This window comes from Oncorhynchus kisutch, linkage group LG7, assembly GCF_002021735.2.
Source record: "Oncorhynchus kisutch isolate 150728-3 linkage group LG7, Okis_V2, whole genome shotgun sequence".
NCBI classification, from domain to species: domain Eukaryota; kingdom Metazoa; phylum Chordata; class Actinopteri; order Salmoniformes; family Salmonidae; genus Oncorhynchus; species Oncorhynchus kisutch.
The window spans coordinates 46,904,016-46,917,514 of NC_034180.2; the positions used below are offsets into that span (position 1 = coordinate 46,904,016).

The window sequence follows — 13,499 nt, forward strand, 5'->3', positions numbered from 1 at the left end:
ACATTTTGTTACATTATAGATTTATTTTAAAATGGATGAAATAGTTGTTTTCCTTCCCAATCATGAATCTATACACAATAAACCATAATGGCAAAAACAGGTTGTAAGATTTTTTTTCTATTTAAAAAAATTGCTAAAAATGTAATATCACATTTCCATAAGTATTCAGACCCTTTACTCAGTACTTTGTTGAAGCACCTTTGGCAGCGATTACAGCCTTGAGTCTTCTTGGGTATGACGCTACACGCTTGTCACACCTGTATTTGGGGAGTTTCTCCCATTATTCTCTGTAGATCCTCTCAAGCTTTGTCAGGTTGGATGGGGAGCATCGGCTACACAGCTAATGTCAGGTCTCTCCAGAAATGTTAGATCAGGTTCAAGTCTGGGCTCTGGCTGGGCAACTCAAGGACATTCAGAGACTTGTCCCGAAGCCACTTCTGCATTGTCTTGGCTGTGTGCTTAGGGTCATTGTCCTTTTGGAGGTTGAACCTTCGCCCCAGTCCGAGGTTCTGAGAGCTCTGGAGCAGATTGTCATCAAGGATCTCTCTGTACTTTGCTCCGTTCATCTTTCCTTGATCCTGACTAGTCTCCCATTCCCTGCCACTGAAAAACATTCCCACAGCATAATGCTGCCACCACCACGCTTCACCGTTGGGATGGTGCCAGGTTTCCTCCAGACCTGTCGCTTGGGATTCAGGTCAAAGAGTTCAATCTTGATTTCATCAGACCAGAGAATCTTGATTCTCATGGTCTGAGAGTCTTTAGGTGCCTTTTGGCAAACTCCAAACAGGCTGTCATGTGGCTTTTACTGAGGAGTGGCTTCCATCTGGCCACCCTACCATAAAGGCCTGATTGGTGGAGTTCTGCAGAGATCGTTGTCCTTCTGGAAGGTTTTCCCCATCTCCATAGAGGAAGTCTAGCTTTCTGTCAGAGTAACCATCACCGTCACCTCCCTGACCAAGGCCCTTCTCCCCCGATTGCTCAGTTTGGCCCGGGCGGCCAGCTCTAGGAAGAGTCTTGGTGGTTCTAAGCGTCTTCCATTTAAGAATGATGGAGGCCACTGTGTTCTTGGGGACCTTCAACACTGCAGACATTTGTTGGTACCCTTCCCCAGATCTGTGCCTTGACACAATCCTGTCTCGGAGGTCTACGGACAATTCCTTCGACCTCATGGCTTGGTTTTGCTCTGACATGAACTGTCAACTGTGGTTCCTTATCTAGACATGTGTGTGCCTGTCCAAATCATGTACAATTAATTGAATTTACCACAGGTAGACTCCAATCAAGTTGTATAAACATCAAGGATGATCAACGGAAACAGGATGCACCTGAGCTAAATTACGAGTCTCATAACAAAGGGTCTGAATACTTATGTAAATACAGTGTTTCTATTTAAAAAATGTAATACATTTGCAAAAATGTCTAAAAAAACTGTTTTCACTTTGTCATGATGGGGTATTCTGTGTAGATTGTCATGATGGGGTATTCTGTGTAGATTGTCATGATGGGGTATTCTGTGTAGATTGTCATGATGGGATATTCTGTGTAGATTGTCATGATGGGGTATTCTGTGTAGATTGTCATGATGGGGTATTCTGTGTAGATTGCCATGATGGGGTATTCTGTGTAGATTGTCATGATGGGGTATTCTGTGTAGATTGTCATGATGGGGTATTCTGTGTAGATTGCCATGATGGGGTATTCTGTGTAGATTGTCATGATGGGGTATTCTGTGTAGATTGTCATGATGGGGTATTCTGTGTAGATTGTCATGATGGGGTATTCTGTGTAGATTGTCATGATGAGGTATTCTGTGTAGATTGTCATGATGGGGTATTCTGTGTAGATTGTCATGATGGGGTATTCTGTGTAGATTGTCATGATGGGGTATTCTGTGTAGATTGCCATGATGGGGTATTCTGTGTAGATTGTCATGATGGGGTATTCTGTGTAGATTGTCATGATGGGGTATTCTGTGTAGATTGTCATGATGGGGTATTCTGTGTAGATTGTCATGATGGGGTATTCTGTGTAGATTGTCATGATGAGGTATTCTGTGTAGATTGTCATGATGGGGTATTCTGTGTAGATTGTCATGATGGGGTATTCTGTGTAGATTGTCATGATGGGGTATTCTGTGTAGATTGTCATGATGAGGTATTCTGTGTAGATTGTCATGATGGGGTATTCTGTGTAGATTGTCATGATGGGGTATTCTGTGTAGATTGTCATGATGGGGTATTCTGTGTAGATTGTCATGATGAGGTATTCTGTGTAGATTGTCATGATGGGGTATTCTGTGTAGATTGTCATGATGGGGTATTCTGTGTAGATTGTCATGATGGGGTATTCTGTGTAGATTGTCATGATGAGGTATTCTGTGTAGATTGTCATGATGGGGTATTCTGTGTAGATTGTCACGATGGGGTATTCTGTGTAGATTGTCATGATGGGGTATTCTGTGTAGATTGTCATGATGGGGTATTCTGTGTAGATTGTCATGATGGGGTATTCTGTGTAGATTGTCATGATGGGGTATTCTGTGTAGATTGTCATGATGGGGTATTCTCTGTAGATTGTCATGATGGGGTATTCTGTGTAGATTGTCATGATGGGGTATTCTGTGTAGATTGTCATGATGGGGTATTCTGTGTAGATTGTCATGATGGGATATTCTGTGTAGATTGCCATGATGGGGTATTCTGTGTAGATTGTCATGATGGGGTATTCTGTGTAGATTGTCATGATGGGGTATTCTGTGTAGATTGTCATGATGGGATATTCTGTGTAGATTGTCATGATGGGGTATTCTGTGTAGATTGTCATGATGGGGTATTCTGTGTAGATTGTCATGATGGGGTATTCTGTGTAGATTGTCATGATGGGATATTCTGTGTAGATTGCCATGATGGGGTATTCTGTGTAGATTGTCATGATGGGGTATTCTGTGTAGATTGTCATGATGGGATATTCTGTGTAGATTGTCATGATGGGGTATTCTGTGTAGATTGTCATGATGGGATATTCTGTGTAGATTGTCATGATGGGGTATTCTGTGTAGATTGTCATGATGGGATATTCTGTGTAGATTGTCATGATGGGGTATTCTGTGTAGATTGTCATGATGGGATATTCTGTGTAGATTGTCATGATGGGGTATTCTGTGTAGATTGTCATGATGGGATATTCTGTGTAGATTGTCATGATGGGGTATTCTGTGTAGATTGTCATGATGGGATATTCTGTGTAGATTATCATGATGGGGTATTCTGTGTAGATTGTCATGATGGGGTATTCTGTGTAGATTGTCATGATGGGGTATTCTGTGTAGATTACTGAGGATTGTTTTTATTTAATCCATTTTAGAACAAGACTGCAACGTAACAAAATGTGGGAAAAGTCAAGGGGTCTGAATACCTCCCAAAGGCACTGTATCTACCTCAAATACCTCATACCTCTGCACATTGATCTGGTACTGGTCATGTCTGTGTATATCTCTACTCTTGTTTGCATTTCACAGTAAAGTCTACACCTGTTTTTTTCGGCGCATGGGACAAATACTATTTGATTGTATTTTATTTTCAAAAAACATTAGGAAACACCTGCTCTTTCATGACATTAATCAGGTGAATCCAGGTGTAAAACTATGATCCCTTAATGATGTCACCTGTTAAATCTACTTCAATCAGTGTAGATGAAGGGGAGGAGACGGGCTACAGAGGGATTCTTTATGAAATTTTACTAGGCAAGTCAGTTAAGAACAAATTCTTATTTGCAATGACGGCCTAGGAACAGTGGGTTAACTGCCTGTTCAGGGACAGAACAACAGATTTGTACCTTGTCAGCTCAGGGATTTGAACTTGCAAGCTTTCGGTTACTAGTCCAACACTCTTACCACTAGGCTACCCTGCCACAATATTGGATTGTGTATGTGGGCCATTCAGAGGGTGAAGGGACAAGACAAAAGATTGATGTGCTTTTGAACGGGCTATGGCAGTGGGTGCCAGGCTCACTGGTTTTAATGTGTCAAGAACTGCAACGCTGCTGGGTTTTTCACGCTCAACAGTTTCCCGTGTGTATCAAGAATGGTTCACCACCCAAAAGACATCCAGCCAACTTGACACAACTGTTGAGGCATTAGAGTCAACATGGGCCAGCGTCCCTGGGGGAACATTTTCGACACCTTGTAGTCCATGAGCCGACGAATTGAGGCTGTTCTGAGGGCAAAGGGGGTGCAACTCAATATTAGAAAGGTGTTCCTAATGTTGTGTTGATTCAGTGTACACAGGGTACCAGTACTGAGTCGATGTGCAGAGGTACGAGGTAATTGAGGAAGATACCATATGTATATGCAGTTAGGGATAAAGTGACTAGGCAACATGATAGATTAACAGTAGCAGCAGAGTATGTGATGAGTCAGAAGAGTCAATGCAAAAAGGGTCAATGCAGATAGTCCAGGTAGCCATTTGGTGAACTATTTAACAGTCTCATGGCTTGGGCGTAGAAGCTGGTCACGGTCCTGTTGTGTGTGTGTGTGTGTGTGTGTGTGTGTGTGTGTGTGTGTGTGTGTGTGTGTGTGTGTGTGTGTGTGTGTGTGTGTGCGTGCGCATGTGTGTGTGCACAGTACACATACTGAATGTACCTGAGTTTGTGTACATATCCAATCGGGCTCCCGAGTGGCGCAGCGGTCTAAGGCACTGCATCTCAGTGCAAGAGATGTCACTACAGTCCCTGGTTCCAATCCAGGCTGTATCACATCTGGCTGTGATTCAGAATCCCATAGGGCGGCGCACAATTACCCAAGTGTCGTCCAGGTTTGGCCCGGGGTAGGCTGTCATTGTAAATAAGAATTTGTTCTTAATTGACAAGGGTGCTAGTGGGGAGAAGACAGGTGTGTGTTAGTGGGGAGAAAATCTAAGGGAATTATATATTTATAATTCCTAAAAGTAATGTAGCAACCGCAGATTGTGATTCGCTTGGTTATAAAGGGGCTTTTCTAATTTAATATTTTTCCGCTGTAGAAGCTATGACAGTCTAAATCGCTCCTAGACCCCTTAAGTGGATATTGCCATAACAGAACGAAAAGGAGTTAACGATTCATGCAAAAACAAATATTGAATAATGAAAGGGAGTCTCTTGGCTATCTGAAGGAAAGCACTTCTGAAATAGAGAGAGAAATAAGTACAATATGTTAGCAGGGTGGAGAGAGAGCGAGTGAGAGAAAGATGGAGTAGGAACCATACAATGCGTAGTATGACGGTTAGTGCACTCAGCGAGCAGCAAGCGGTGTCACTCGCAGCCTGAGTGTTAAACAGCTCATGTGCAAATGCGTGGCTGTCACACACACACCCACAAACACAGAGAGAGACGCAGCCTCCCTCCGAGCCATACTACTGTCATGACGTTGGCCTGTGGGTAAGGTTTGTGACCCCCCCCCCCATAAATACCTTTCTCCCTTCCCTCTCTCTTGACTCTACAGAGGGACTCTTGAATAGCCTTTGTTAAACATAAAGAGTCTGGGAACATCAAACAAGTGGAGGGAAAGGAACCATATTTCGGGAACAGAACCAATTGAAAATATGCACTGGTACTTAAAACTTGTTAATCCTATGGGTTCCCCTACAGGAACTACACCCCCCCGTTCAGCTGAAACGGTGGCGCAGGGAATGCAAAAATATTCTTAGAAATATTTAACCTCCACACATTAACAAGTCCAATACCTCAAATGAAAGATAAACACCTTGTTCATCTACCCAGCGTGTCAGATTTTTTAAATGTTTTACGGCGAAAACACAGCATATATTTATGTTAGACCACCACCAAAACAAAGAGAAAACGTATCCATTTTGTACCACAAATGATAAAATGACAAAAGCAGGATTTAAAAAGAAAATAATTCACTAACCTCTTGAAAATCTTCATCAGATGACAGTCATATGACATGTTATACAGTACATTTATGTTTTGTTTGATAATATGCATTTTATATCCATAAATCTCGGTTTACATTGACGCCATGTTCAGAAAATTCTCCAAAATGTCTGGAGGAATTATAGAAAGCTACGCCAGATAACAGAAATACTCATCATAAACTTTGACTAAAGATACACGTTCTACATATAATTAAAGATACACTGGTTCTTAATGCAACCGCTGTGTCACATTTTTTTTTACGTTACGGAAAAAGCCTAAAATTGCAATAATCTGAGACGGCGCTCAGACGTAACAATATTTCTCCGCTATGTTGGAGTCAACAGAAATACAAAATTACAACATAAATATTCCCTTACCTTTCATGATCTTCGATCAGAATGTAGTGCAAGGAGTCCTAGTTCAACAATAAATCGTTTTGTTTCATAATGTTCAATTCTAGTGTCCATGTAGCAGCATCTGCTACCACTTTCAGCTCAAATGCCCAAAAAATTACTTCTGGTCCAGGATAATTTAAAATCAAAACTTCCAAATTACATATTACAGGTCGACGAAACTGGTCAAACTAAGTGGGGCGGCAGTGTAGCCTAGTGGTTAGAGCATTGGACTAGTAACTGAAAGGTTGCAAGTTCAAATCCCTGAGCTGACAAGGTACAAAATCTGTCGTTCTGCCCTTGAACAGGCAGTTAACCCACTGTTCCTAGGCTGTCATTGAAAATAAGAATTTGTTCTTAACTGACTTGCCTAGTAAAAAAAAAAGTTTAAAAAAAGTGCAGAATCAATCTTCAGGATGTTATGATCATACAGATTGAATAGAATTCCATCCGGGCCATCCTAGTTCATCTGGGGCTGATTGGAACAGACGAAGCACTCCAACGCATACGCGCCTTCAAGCACATGAATCTTTTGCGACACTCTAGCACTTTCCTTCCCATTAGGTCAAAGTTCACAGCAAATGCTCCATTACACTTTCTACTGAATGAGGACATCTAGTGGAAGACATAGGAAGTGTTTCCAGATCCATAACTTGTTGGGAAGGGAGGGGGCGATGACCTCAAAGTTGCCCCAACTTTCAGGATTTCAAAACTAGTTTGCAAGATTGCCTGCCCTGTGAGTTCTGTTATACACACAGACATAATTCAAACGGTTTTAGAAACTTTAGAAAACAGTGTTTTCTATCCAATATTAATAGCAATTTAGCAATTTAGGACAGATTTTGATGCAGTTCACTATGGGCACGCAATTCATCCAAAGGGGAAATACTGCCCCCTATCCTTAACAAGTTTTAATGAATATGATGTCAGTTCAGTTGTCATCTGAGACATTATGACTCATGGAAGGACGACCAAACCTGTATCTGGGAAAGTCTACACATTATAGTTATCAGATTCACATGGAATTGTTGTGCAATTCAATTGTTTATATATAAAATAATTTGTGAAAAGATTAAATGTATTTTTAGCTTCCAAATGAGAGATTTGGGTTTTCATAAGGTTAGGGCTCTGCTCAATCAGTGGCCCCGCCCCTGTGAAGAGACATTGGTTATAAACTATGAAACACACCGTTCTCTCCCTCCGCTATATAAGCCCTTAACGAAAATGTAACTATCTGTTCTGAGGACGATAGGACGACGGTCCATACATTGAAAAGGACTAACATGTCAACTACAGCACTAAGCCAACCTCACCGAGAGCTTTGGTTGTGAATGGTATAAACTTTGAACTCTTATTCACTAAAGAAGTGAGACATCCTAACCGTTGAGTTAGCAAGAGCAGCTGTAAACTTGGGCTAGGAAAGGACAGACGACCTATCCCATTTACAACACCACGACGATACTACATCGTATCCAATTTACCACCAGTGACATTCTTCAAAGGACAAAGGACTCTGTTGGGCAACACGGCCAGCATCTACGACCAACCTAACGAAACGCAGCTCAGAGTAAATATTTATTGCGTTTTCCTTTTCCAAATGGCCGGTAATTTAGAATACATAAGATACTGTATTTACGATAGCGGAGCTTCTCCCTTTGTTCCTCAGTCTTCCTGCTCTTTCACTCAAACCAAACCCCCTTTCCTTTGTGTAACCAGCCATGTTGGCTCCGTCCACCAGGCACATTTTCCTTTATGACATAACTTGTAATCAAGGTATGATTTATTCTGTGTATATGTAATTCTGTGTGATTAATTAGGTATTTAGTAAATAAATAATTAAACCCAATTTTGTATTGCTGATTCAACTTGTTAGCCTGGGTTTGTGAACCAAGAATTTACAACTTTCAGATGAGACTGAAATAAGGTGACGATTAATATTGACTGCTATTGATGTAAAATATTACTAGGTCTTTAAGAGTTTATTCGGAAGATAACTGCTATATAAATATTATTTCGTGGTGCCCCGACATTCTAGTTAATTACATTTTCATGATTAGTTCAATCAAGTAATATTAATTACAGAGAAAGGATTTTATAGAATAGCATGTCATATCACTTAATCCGGCATAGCCAAAAACACGGCACTACCAAATATTTGCATAACTAACCCAAGATAGTTCATCTGTGTGGTTGTCAATGGGAACAAATAAAGCATAGTGGGCAGAACAAGCATGGAGGTGGACAGTGCCAAGTACGAGATAGTGAGACCTTATTGGCACGCTCTAGCATTTTCTTTGCATATTTCTGTTAGGCATGTGTGCAATAACTCAATTTGCACTTGCACGCCTTGTAAACAAAGCAATTGCTTTTACACTTTGACAAAGAGTCACATGAACAAAACTTAGAATATGTTACGAACAGGGTGCACTGAAAGAAACATTTATTGAGATAGGCTTTTTTCTTTTATGAGAAAATCCATAAAATGACGGCCCAGTTCCATCTCGCTCCGTACTCTCCCATTGCCGGCCACTGGGCTTCCTCTCCTTACTATATTTGGTGGGGAGTGGATAGGGCTGTCGCGGTGACCGTATTACCACCGTACAACAGCAGTCATGAATCATGACCACAGTAAAAATTCCATGTGACCATTGAGTCACGGTAATCTCCTCTTATGCACTCTGGACATGCGTTGGTAGTACCCAACTCCATATCGACCGTCAAGTCGCTAATGACCTGGTACTTAGAGCTCTATTGTCCCTCTAACCATCAATGCAAATGCAATCGAAAATCACATCAAACACTTACCATCAAAACAGTATTGTGCTTTTAAAGCCCACCTCACTGTAATGATCAGCTTGAAGAAAGAAGTTCAACAGGTGATTGATACTGAGTGGAAAAGATGGTTGTTGAGGATGTCGTTTCAAAGCCTAACTAACAAAACAAAATGTAGGCAAATGTTGGTTTTATAAACGCGTCCAAACCCGAAAAAAAAATCTGAATTAAAATAATGATTGTGCCATAATACAATACATAGCCTACCGCATATTACACAAGGCAGAAAAACATCAAACTAAACGTATTTAAGATATCTTTGGTACATAATTGGTCTAGCCTATACTTCAACATTAAACCAGTTCTAGTACTCACCTTTTAGTGTGCACAGTATTATTATGCATACCGGACGGACTGGATACCTTAAGCTGCGCTCCAAAATGAGTCTGGGAGAGAATGCACAGGCCTAGGCAACTTTGTTGGTTAATTGATTGTGCAGGGCGGTTTACAGAGTTAGCCTACAATTATAGTGATTTTGAATAACCTACTAATACGGCATTTTTCTATTTTCATATTTAACAGGGTGACACATTACCGTTATCTGCAGAATCTCACCACCGTCCATGTTCTTCTTCTCCTCTCTCCTTCATTGCTTTCTCAAGCATGTTACGACAGAACTTCCTGAACAGATTTCCCTTGGTTTCCCAAATGAAGCACTTGGAAGCTTCAGGAGCAGGGTTGAAGAGCCCATGGCATTCTGAGATTAGATGCAATATCACCTGCCACGCAGCAAGAGGCTGGCTGCTTCTCAAATAGTGGTTGATGCCTGGCGAGAAAACGGCCTCCATTCACTATTCCAGTGCATATGGATGATGTATTTTTTGCCCTGCCCCTGTTCCTGCCCATTTGATAATGGGCCATTCTAAATCCAAACAAATTTGACACATTAGGAAAGACAAGATTACATTGAGAATAGATTTATCGGTGAAAATATGACCACTTGATGAGAGAACAGCTGTGCAGCCTGAGGCAAGGAACAGAACACAATATTTTTTCGTGACTTTCTCAATTCATCAATAGCCTACAGTCTCATCATGCAGCCCAGATGTATTTTGATTTCTAAGACATTCATAGGTTTGTATTAGTCACAACTAAAGTTGCCTAATAACTCTAAATCTAGCATATAGGACCTGTTTCATATGTTCACGTATATGCTATATAGTCACGTCATATGCACACTTGCTCCACAATGGGATAAATAGCTTGTATGCGTGTTTTTTTCTGCATGGAGGCCTGGAGATGATAAATGTGTTTATGTTAATTAACGGTCAATTAACGTGAGACCGGCAGGCTTTTGCATGACAATAACCAGCTGACAAAATTGCATGAACACCACAGCCTGAAAACTGGATGCTTCAGATTTGTATATCCGGTGAAACATTTGTCTCCTTGTTCTAGGCCAGCCAGCCAGCCAGCCAGCCAGACAGACAGACAGACAACCATTGACAGACAGACAGACAACCATTGACAGACAGACAGACAGACGCACGCACACACGCACGCAGGCACGCACACACACACAGCACATTTTCACGTTAAACCCACTCTGACACATGCCTTACAATCCATATTACATGTCTACTACACAGAAGGACATGGTGTCTTCAAACCCAGTTGTGTTATTTACACACATGGGCTGTTTCACAGGATGTCAAAATGTGAAGAATGGATGTCCTGTGTGTGTGTGTGTATGAGCACGTGTGTGTGTGTGTATGAGCACGGGTGTGTGTGTGTGTGTATGAGCACGGATGTGTGTGTGTGTGTGTGTGTGTGTATGAGCACGTGTGTGTGTGTGTGTGTGTGTGTATGAGCACGTGTGTGTGTGTGTGTGTATGAGCACGTGTGTGTGTGTGTATGAGCACGTGTGTGTGTGTGTGTATGAGCACGGGTGTGTGTGTGTGTGTATGAGCACGGGTGTGTGTGTGTGTGTGTGTGTGTGTGTATGAGCACGGGTGTGTGTGTGTGTGTGTGTGTGTGTGTATGAGCACGGGTGTGTGTGACTGCGTAACTGTGTGTATTAGTGCTACAGACAATGCTGAATGAGTGTATCCATTGTAGGACATCTCTCTCCTGTTTCCTCACACAATGGGAGAGCTATCTTCCATCTCAGTGATAAGGTAGAATGTGGACCGACAGGGAAGGACATCTCTCTCCTGTTTCCTCACACAATGGGAGAGCTATCTGCCATCACAGTGATAAGGTAGAATGTGGACCGACAGGGAAGGACATCGCTCTCCTGTTTCCTCACACAATGGGAGAGCTATCTGCCATCACAGTGATAAGGTAGAATGTGGACCGGCAGGGAAGGACATCTCTCTCCTGTTTCCTCACACAATGGGAGAGCTATCTGCCATCACAGTGATAAGGTAGAATGTGGACTGACAGGGAAGGACATCTCTCTCCTGTTTCCTCACACAATGGGAGAGCTATCTTCCATCTCAGTGATAATGTAGAATGTGGACCGGCAGTGAAGGACATCTCTCTCCTGTTTCCTCACACAATGGGAGAGCTATCTGCTGTCACAGTGATAAGGTAGAATGTGGACCGACAGGGAAGGACATCTCTCTCCTGTTTCCTCACACAATGGGAGAGCTATCTGCCATCACAGTGATAAGGTAGAATGTGGACCGACAGGGAAGGACATCTCTCTCCTGTTTCCTCACACAATGGGAGAGCTATCTGCCATCACAGTGATAAGGTAGAATGTGGACCGACAGGGAAGGACATCGCTCTCCTGTTTCCTCACACAATGGGAGAGCTATCTGCCATCACAGTGATAAGGTAGAATGTGGACCGACATGGATTTCAAATGCACATAACAAACAATTAAATTCTAATTACCACGAGCGCAAACAATTTACCCTAGCTGTGACATTTGTACCGTGGGACTGTTCGATTATTCATTCAGCCTTTACGCCTTTCGCAAAAAGTGAAGCAGAGAGTGTCAGAGTAGGATATATTAACGTTTGGTATAATCCTTGTCACATCGGATATGAATAAAGTAATCATCTATTCAAGCCACTTCTATTAGACATTCTGTTCCCCAAAAATAAACATCGACCTTGTATTCTCATCTCTTCCAAATGTCACACGCGGGTGGACATTGAGGATTTTAGTCAATCGTGTTTGTTGTGAGATAATTATACTTTTCAAATTGTATCTTGTCTGAGTCGGGGATCTCTTTTTGTAATGAAAGTTAGATTTTCGTGGAGATGTGTCTGGGAATTTTCATCCTTCTTTAAAGAGAGTATATGCTTATAATATTATTTTTGCTATCTAGAACCCAAAAGGGTTCTTCTCTCCATAGGAGTAACCTTTAAATAACTATTTTTGGTTCTACATGGAACCAAAAAGGGTTCTCCTATGGGGACAGCCGAGGAACCCTTTCGGAAGGATTTTATCTAAGAGGTGTAGGAAATTACGGCATATCATTATACTGATTTTGTTCTCGTCTAAAGTCATGAAGGTAATGTTGGAGTGATGTTTAAGTTGTTAAATGTAAAAGTTTCTGTGGGTTATTCTTTTAAGGACACTCTGGGCTCAACGTGCTCAAAAACATCAGCTGTATACTTTCTTTTATTGCAGCCTTCTGCCTACATCTAGAGGTCTTTCAAGGTTTCAAATTCACCACCTAAAAAATCTCTACAATGCCGCTAACTTTTCTCAATCTAGAGTCTACATCATTCTAGAATGGAGTCTACATCATTCTAGAATAGAGTCTACATCATTCTAGAATAGAGTCTACATCATTCTAGAATAGAGTCTACATCATTCTAGAATAGAGTCTACATCATTCTAGCCTAATGTCGACTCTGTGACGAGGATGCAAAGAAGTGAGCTCACTCCACACTGACCTGAGTTCAGTTTCAGAGTAACGGACTATTCCGAGGGCCCTGCGCATTGCGTATTCTCACCGGGTGACCTGTAGTCATCATCATCAAAATTCACAGTCCAACAGCATGATTCAGCCGTTCGCCATATAACAACCCACCAGCCAGATGGAGGCTTCTGCACTGAAGTCAGTCAGACAAAACGTTCTGCACATATTATTTTTCCTTTTCCCTCCTTCCTTCGAGTTCCAGTAGAAAGTCATTCATCTGCAAACAGAGACATGGGCCGGCGGGTTTGCCCCACGGCTGGCCAAAATGTGCCCGATTTCAATAAACCAAGAAGATAATAACGAGCAGGCCATTTAAAATTCCATTAATGCTTGAGGTGTGTGCGTACACGTGTGTGTGTGTGTGTGTGTGTGCGTACACGTGTGTGTTGGCGTGTGTGTGTGTGTGTGTGTGTGTGTGTGTATGTGTGTGTGTGTGTGTGTGTGTGTGCGGCCAGTGAAGTGAGTGTATAGCCTTCTAGTAT

At 41.8% G+C, this 13,499-nt stretch overlaps 1 pseudogene; it reads right to left on the bottom strand.

Moving 5' to 3' along the window:
* The window catches only part of LOC109878071 (parkin coregulated gene protein homolog), a 226,394-nt pseudogene that overhangs the window by 99,196 nt on the left and 113,699 nt on the right, over positions 1-13,499 (bottom strand).